We start from the raw sequence: 7429 nt of genomic DNA, 5'->3' as shown, positions 1-7429 counted from the left end.
ACTGCATAGAATTTATAACTTAAATTCTGGTTTTTCTGGATGGCAAGACAGTGAATTTGGCCAAGAATCCACAAGTTATCGATCTCCTTACGCTAGAAATCTCTTCCTCCTTCTTTCCCAAACCTAGAGCAGCTTTTGGAGGGTTTCTGGGGTAATTTTCGTCTAATTTAGGTGTTTTGGGAAAAACGAGAACATCAAATTTTGCGTTATTTACATTCTGTCTCACCTATCCCCTCTAGCGACTACTTATCCCACTAGAGCACTGCCACCCTAGTGGCATCTATCCCGCTCTGGCGACCTAGTGGCCCCAGTATTTTCTGACGTTTTTCGTCTCCTAATTAACGACAGTTCGGATCGTTACAATATGTGAAAGATGTGGATCCTATCTATTTCACGTTAAAGTCGTTGGAAGCCGACATTTGCATCAATTTGGAGGTGAAAGATGTGCACCCTATTTATTTCACGTTAAAATTGGAGGAGGCTGATGTTGATGGATATTTATATGTTGCATCAATGCAGAGGTGAAAAATGTTAACCCTATTTATTCCACGTTGAAATCGAAAGAGGCTGGCATTGAAGGATATTTGATATGTCGTATCAATTCAAAGGTGAAAGATGTGTACCCCATCTATTCCACGTTGAAGTCAGAGGAGACTGACGTTGAAGAATATTTGTGAGGTACATCACTGCCGGTGGAGGTAGTGTGAATTGCCAGGAGTGTTCATTCATATTAATTTATTAGAGGAGATAGTGTTCATCACATTATATTATCGAAAGTGGTAATGTGCATTCATATTACATTATCGGAGGTGGAATGTCCACTATCGAAGATGGTAATGTCAATCGTATTACATTATCAGAGATGGTAATATCCATTACCAAATGTGGTCATGTCAATCATATTACCTTATCGGAGGTGGTAATGTCTATTACCGGCGATGATAATGTTAATCATATTACATTACCTGAGGTGGTAGTGTTCATCATATTACATTATAGAAAGTGGTAATATTCATTTATATTACATTATCAGAGGTGGTAATGTACATTACCGAAGATGGTAATGTCAATCATATTACATTATCAGAGGTGATAATGTCCATAATCGAAGGTGATAATGTTCATCATATTACATTACTGAAAGTGGTAATGTTCATTATATTATATTATCAGAGGTGTTAATGTCCATTATCCAAAGTGGTAATGTCAATCATATTACATCATTGGAGATGATAATGTTCATCATATTACATTACCAGAAATGATAATATTCATTCATATTTCATTATCGAAGGTGGTAATGTCCATAACCAAAAGTGGTATTGCTATTTATATTACATTATCAGAGGTGATAGTGTCCATTTCTGAGAAGGCTATTACATGTTGATCTCGTCAAAGAGAACCATTGACATTTTCCAGTGTTATAGACGTTTGAAGGACATACGTAGGATACATCAAATTCCATAAAGGATTTGAAGTACAACTTGCCAACATATCCATTTTCATGCCATAAACTGACAAAAGGTTGGCATTTGAAGGATATTCGCCAGTCACATTGATACCATACATGGTAATGTACAAAGGTCATGGAAGTCACAACATCATCCTACCGATGAACATGCAATTATATTCTATCAATGGATCATTATCATTTATCCTACTGATAGATCAACATCATTCTACCAATAGATCTTCATTCGTCCTACCGATGGACATACATATTCTACTGATGTATCTTTAGCATATTTCCTACCGATGGATCAACATCATCCTATCAATGGATCCCCAATCGTCCTATCAATGGACATGCATTTATATCCTTTCAATGGATTCTCATATGTCTTATCGATGGACATGTATTTATTTTGCCAAATATCCTACCAATGAATTTTTATTTGTCCTATCAAATGGACTGACAATTATTTTGCCACCAACTCATATCCTGCTGGTGAATAATATTTGTCTTTTCAAAGGACTCACACCAAGATTCAATAATTCGACAAAGAGTGTTGACATGCAGAATTTTTGAAGTAAGAATGACTTCGAAGCAGCAAGAAAACAATATATCCATAAAAACATGCAAGGAAGATGTCAAAAAGTATTGTAAGGGATGCTATCTTTTTTGAGATAAGGCACAAGACCCCCTTAGATTATGACCGAAATTCCAAAGACACACCTTAACTAAACTAAGGTCCTTTTAACCTCTTGAACTTTTTTTTTTTTGTAATTTTATACACCTTTTGTCTTATATGGCACACTACGTGACTCCGCACAATTGAGGCGCATGAAAGATATTTGGATGTGGCATAAGCCAAAAAGTCACACCCGAGGCTACCCCTTTGACGTAACATGGGACCTAGGATCATGAGTGACCCCAAGCTAACCATGAGTCCAGCATATCATAAGCATACTAAAAATAACTAAGTAAAACATGAACTATGCAGAAGCTAAATCATTAGATGTCTGATAAGGGGACAAAAGCCAAATAATCTAAATGTAAAATATGAAACCATAAGAGTTTAGTGATAACTCAAACAACCATTTAACAACTCAAGCTAGATCTACTAATATTTCTGAAAAGCTTCTAACTGAATTGAGTTGCTGGGAGCCCCCAACTAACTCTAGCAAGATTGAAACTAAAAATAAAGACTAAAATGAAAGCATGTATGTTGTCCTCGGAATATGAGGACTCACCACTGAAGTTGTTGAATACGGACCGAGAATCAATTAATGAGTGATCTGGATGTTGAGTACCTGAACCTACATAATAAAATGATGTAGCGCAAAAATATGCGCCGGTACTTGGAATATACTGAGCATGCAAGATATAGATACTAAGTTGAATAAAGTATGTAGGTTGAATAATACAAAATTGAGAAATGATATAATCTAAACAAAGATATAGATATATACTAAAGTGTAACCAAAAAGAACTAACTGAATGCAATGACCAAGTACTAATCATGAAGGTACATGCTAAACTGAATACTGAAATATATATACTAAAATCCTGGTCAAAGAACTAAGAGTCTGACTGTGGGAGCTATTATTAATCGACATAAATCACGTGAGCTAAACTTGGAGTCTGATGTATACGCCCCATCGAGAGGACCCAATATACCTTGCAGGGGTATAAAGACATGATTGTGGCGTGATCACTAAATCTGATGCCCAACTAAAGGGACTTACAAACCAATGTGGGCACATAGTTCTGGGACATTGAGCGTACGCTAAACCCTAGTCCAACTCGGTACTAAGTCTAATCCCAACTGATTATTTATGAAGCTAAAATGTACTGAAATGCTGAATAGCTCAAGATACTGACATGCAATCTGTGAATGCAACATTTATATACTGATAATGTGACATTCTAGCCCTAGAGCATAATTTTCTGTTTACTAACCTAGCAAGTATAATTCAAGAACTAAGAGAAATTACACAAACTAGGGTTCTGAATTTATACAGGGAATTATGCAAACTTTCCAAGAAAATATGCTATTTCGATTAAGGATACTACCACAACTAAAATCCCAACGAATCTTCAAGGTTTTAGAAACCCTAGGTCTAAACAAGATATAAAGAATCAAGGAACTGATTTAATTCTAGAGACCTAATGGATGAAAGGAATCCACTAGTGAAATCCCATATACCTAGTGACTAAGGGCCTATTTGGCCATACGATATGGTATCATGATATGGAATCATGCTATGATATCATAATATGGAATTATGAGATGAAATTGAAGTTTTGTTTGGACATGTGATATGAAATTTTTGTGTCGTATATTTTCTCATAAACATAAAAATCTCATAAGTTGTAAAACTATTAAAATAGCCCCAATTATTTATTCAATCTTACCAAATAAACAAAATATTATAAAATCGCATAATACATTATTATAAAACTATTTGTTCTCCACTTAAGTAACTGTTTCATCTAACTTTAATTCATCAAAATTTAATTCAATAAAATAAACTTGAACATAAATTGTAGTGTATTAGTCTTTAATATTATCCTCTCACATAGTACAGACAATTTTCTCATGTTGAACTTGCATTTATCGATCATGTGACCGAGAAGACGAATCAACATTGTTACTTTGAGTTGTAATAAATACTAAATGGTAGAAGTAATAAATTAGGTGTTGGAGTAAATGAAGAGGACAAATTTATTACTCAACAATCGGTCGTGTGAGTTAAAGTGACTATATTTGGTGAGAATAATAAATTTTATGTTGGTTAGAATAATAAATTTCAAAAAGTAATGATGCGATTATAAATTTTATTTACATATGAAATAAATGGTTAATAGATATAAACCTGTGGATCAATTTTTGTATTAAAAATATCTTAAATCATGATATGGAATTCCCATATCATGGTTTTTGGAGATTATGGAATCATGAGATAGAATCAACGTAAAATCGCATGTCTAAACACTGATTCTATCTCATGATTCCATGTTGTGATATGGTATCGTATGGCGAAACGCCTACTAAATCTATGGAAAAATCCTTTGGATTTCGAGGCTGAACTTCGAAGAACACTTCTGCTTGTTCTTGAAAGAAACCGACGCCTCTTTTTCTTTTTTTCATTCTAACTTGGATGATTTTTTAGAGAATGAGGATTCTGGGTATGTCTGACTAGATTATTAGGCTTAGTCTGAGTAAAATGACGTAGTTTAGGCATCAAATGACGTAGTTTAAGTGCCCCAACGCATAGGGAAAAGATAAAAATGACCCTGACTTAAAGCTAACGAAGTTCCCCTCACGAGGGGACTGACGGGCCATCATTTGAACCTTTGCCCGTCAACTGGGTCGTGGTTCGTAGTCTTCCCAACAGTGCTTCACTAAAATGAGCATAACGTTTTACTTCGAACTTGGATTTTAGCAAATTTGGTGGCGTTGGAAAGATGATTCAATTATCTTTAATTTGATAGGTCATGGGCTACCTAATTCATCTTTTGCTAAACGATATGACCATCTGAAGTTGATCGAAAAGTCATTTTCCTCTGATTAGCTGCTGACCTCAACCTACGGCTAGAACTATGGTCCGTAGGTCCAACCACGGACCGTACTGGTCGGTCGTGGGTGGGATAAAAAATCCTTAAGTCTAGAACGCAACAACGAGGCCCCACCTCCGGTCCGTGGTTTGACACACAGTTCGTCGGTGGCTTTCATTGGTTTTGACACCAGATCCTAGAAAGCTACATTTTTCCATCTTCTCGAATCCGAGGTGTTATAATATCTCCCCCTTGGGAACATTTGTCCTTGAATGAAGTCTGAACAAGCTGAGTTTGGAGGGAGGGAGCTACAATCCCTACCACTTAGTACTGTAAACTGATATCTAATTGAACTGAGTTCCATGAACATGCAAATATGCTGAAATGCAAGAATAACTGAGGGAACAAGATATTGAAATTGAATTTCTCAAGAGTAAACTGAGAGACTAGAGAGGAACTAGTACAGCAAGCTGAAACAGAATCAGGAGGAAAAAGGTGAGGATACTTGGCCATCATCGTTGCTTCTGCTTCCCAAGTAGCTCCTTCTACGAACTGACTTCTCCATAAAACCTTCACTAAAGCAACTTTTTTATTTCTCAACCTATGAACCTGATGGTCAAGAACCTTTTCATAAGTGAGACTATCCTTCATAACCCCACTCTCTTATGGTACTATCGATGTTGGATCACCCACACATTTCTTCAACAAGGAAATGTGAAGACTGGATGAACTGCTGCTAGTTCTTCTGGAAACTCTAACTCATAAGCCATATTGCCAACCCTTTTCAGGGTTCTGTAAGGACTTACATTTCTAGGACTGAGCTTCCCTTTCTTGCCAAATCTCATCACCTCTTTCATAAGTGACACCTTCAGAAAACCAAGTCATCGATTTCAAACTCTTAAGTCCTTTCTTCTCACATATGCATAGGACTTCTGACTACTCTAAGCTGTCTTTAGTCTATCTCTGATGAGTTGAACTTTCTCCATAGCCTTATGAACTGAATCTGACCCAATCAAGGCTACTTCACCTACTTCGAACCAACCCACTAGAGATCTACATTTATGCCCATATAGTGCCTCATACGGGGCTATCTAAATATTGGAATAAAAGCTATTATTATAGGCGAACTATATGAGAGGTAGGTGATTATCCCAACTAGCCTTGAAATCGATCACACAAGCTCTCAACATGTCCTCTAAGGTATGAATAGTATGCTCTACCTGACCATCCATATGTGGATGAAATACTGTACTGAAGTTTACTTAAGTACCAAGACCTTTCTGAAATGATTTCCAGAAATGAGAGGTGAACTGAGGACCTCTATCTGAGATGATAGACAATGGAACCTGACTATCTCATTTATGTAGAGTTTGGCATAGTCCTACGTTGAATCTTTAGTCTTTACAACTAAGAAGTGAGTGGACTTAGTAATTCTATCCACTATCACCCAAATGGAGTCATGTTGTCTGTGAGTACGAGGTAAACCCATAATGAAGTCCATGTTTATCACTTCCTACTTCCATGTAGGAATGTTGATCTCTTGAGTCATACCTCATGGTTTATGATGTTCTACCTTAACCTGCTGACAGGTAGGTTACTTAGCAATAAAAACAGCGATGTCTCTCTTCATGTCATTCTACCAAAACATTCCACGTAGATCACGGTACATCTTAGTGGAACCTGGATGAATGGAATAACTGGAATTATGGGCTTTTGTAAGGATCTGGTCTCTCAACTCACCCATACAAGTAGTGTCTCCAAATCTTTAGGATAAATACTACAACTACAAGTTTGAGGTCATGAGTCAGGTAATTCTTCTCGTGGACCTTAAGCTATCTAGAAGCATAATCTATGACCTCGCTGCATCAATACACAACCTAGGCCGACCCTGGATGCATCACAATAAATAACATAACCGTCTGAACCATCTGGTAGAGTCAAGACAAGAGTTGTAGTCAACCTAGTCTTCAGTTCTGATAAGCTTTTCTCACACTCATTTGACCACTGAAATTTGACCTTCTTCTAAGTCAACATGGTCAATGGGAAAGCTATGGATGAAAATCCTTCAACAAACCTCCTATAAAAATCGGCCAAACCCAAGAAACTTCTGATATTTGTTGGAGAGGTGGGTCTGGGCCAGTGTTTTATTGCCTCAATTTTCTAAGAATCTACTCGGATCCCTTCGCTGGATACCACATGACCAAGGAAAGCGACTGACTGGTAACCAAAATTCACATTTGCTGATCTTTGAGGGTTTGCAGGAGGACTCTTAAATGAGTCGCATGTTCTTCCTCACTTCAAAAATAAAGGAGTATATCATCAATAAAGACAATAACGAACAAGTCCAAATACTGTTTGAACACCTTGTTCATTAAGTCCATGAAAGCCGCATGAGCATTTATTAGTCCAAAAGATATAACTACAAAT

This window comes from Solanum stenotomum, chromosome 3 (assembly GCF_019186545.1).
Source record: "Solanum stenotomum isolate F172 chromosome 3, ASM1918654v1, whole genome shotgun sequence".
Taxonomy (NCBI): Eukaryota; Viridiplantae; Streptophyta; class Magnoliopsida; order Solanales; family Solanaceae; genus Solanum; species Solanum stenotomum.
Note: the sequence above shows the minus strand (reverse complement) of the source record.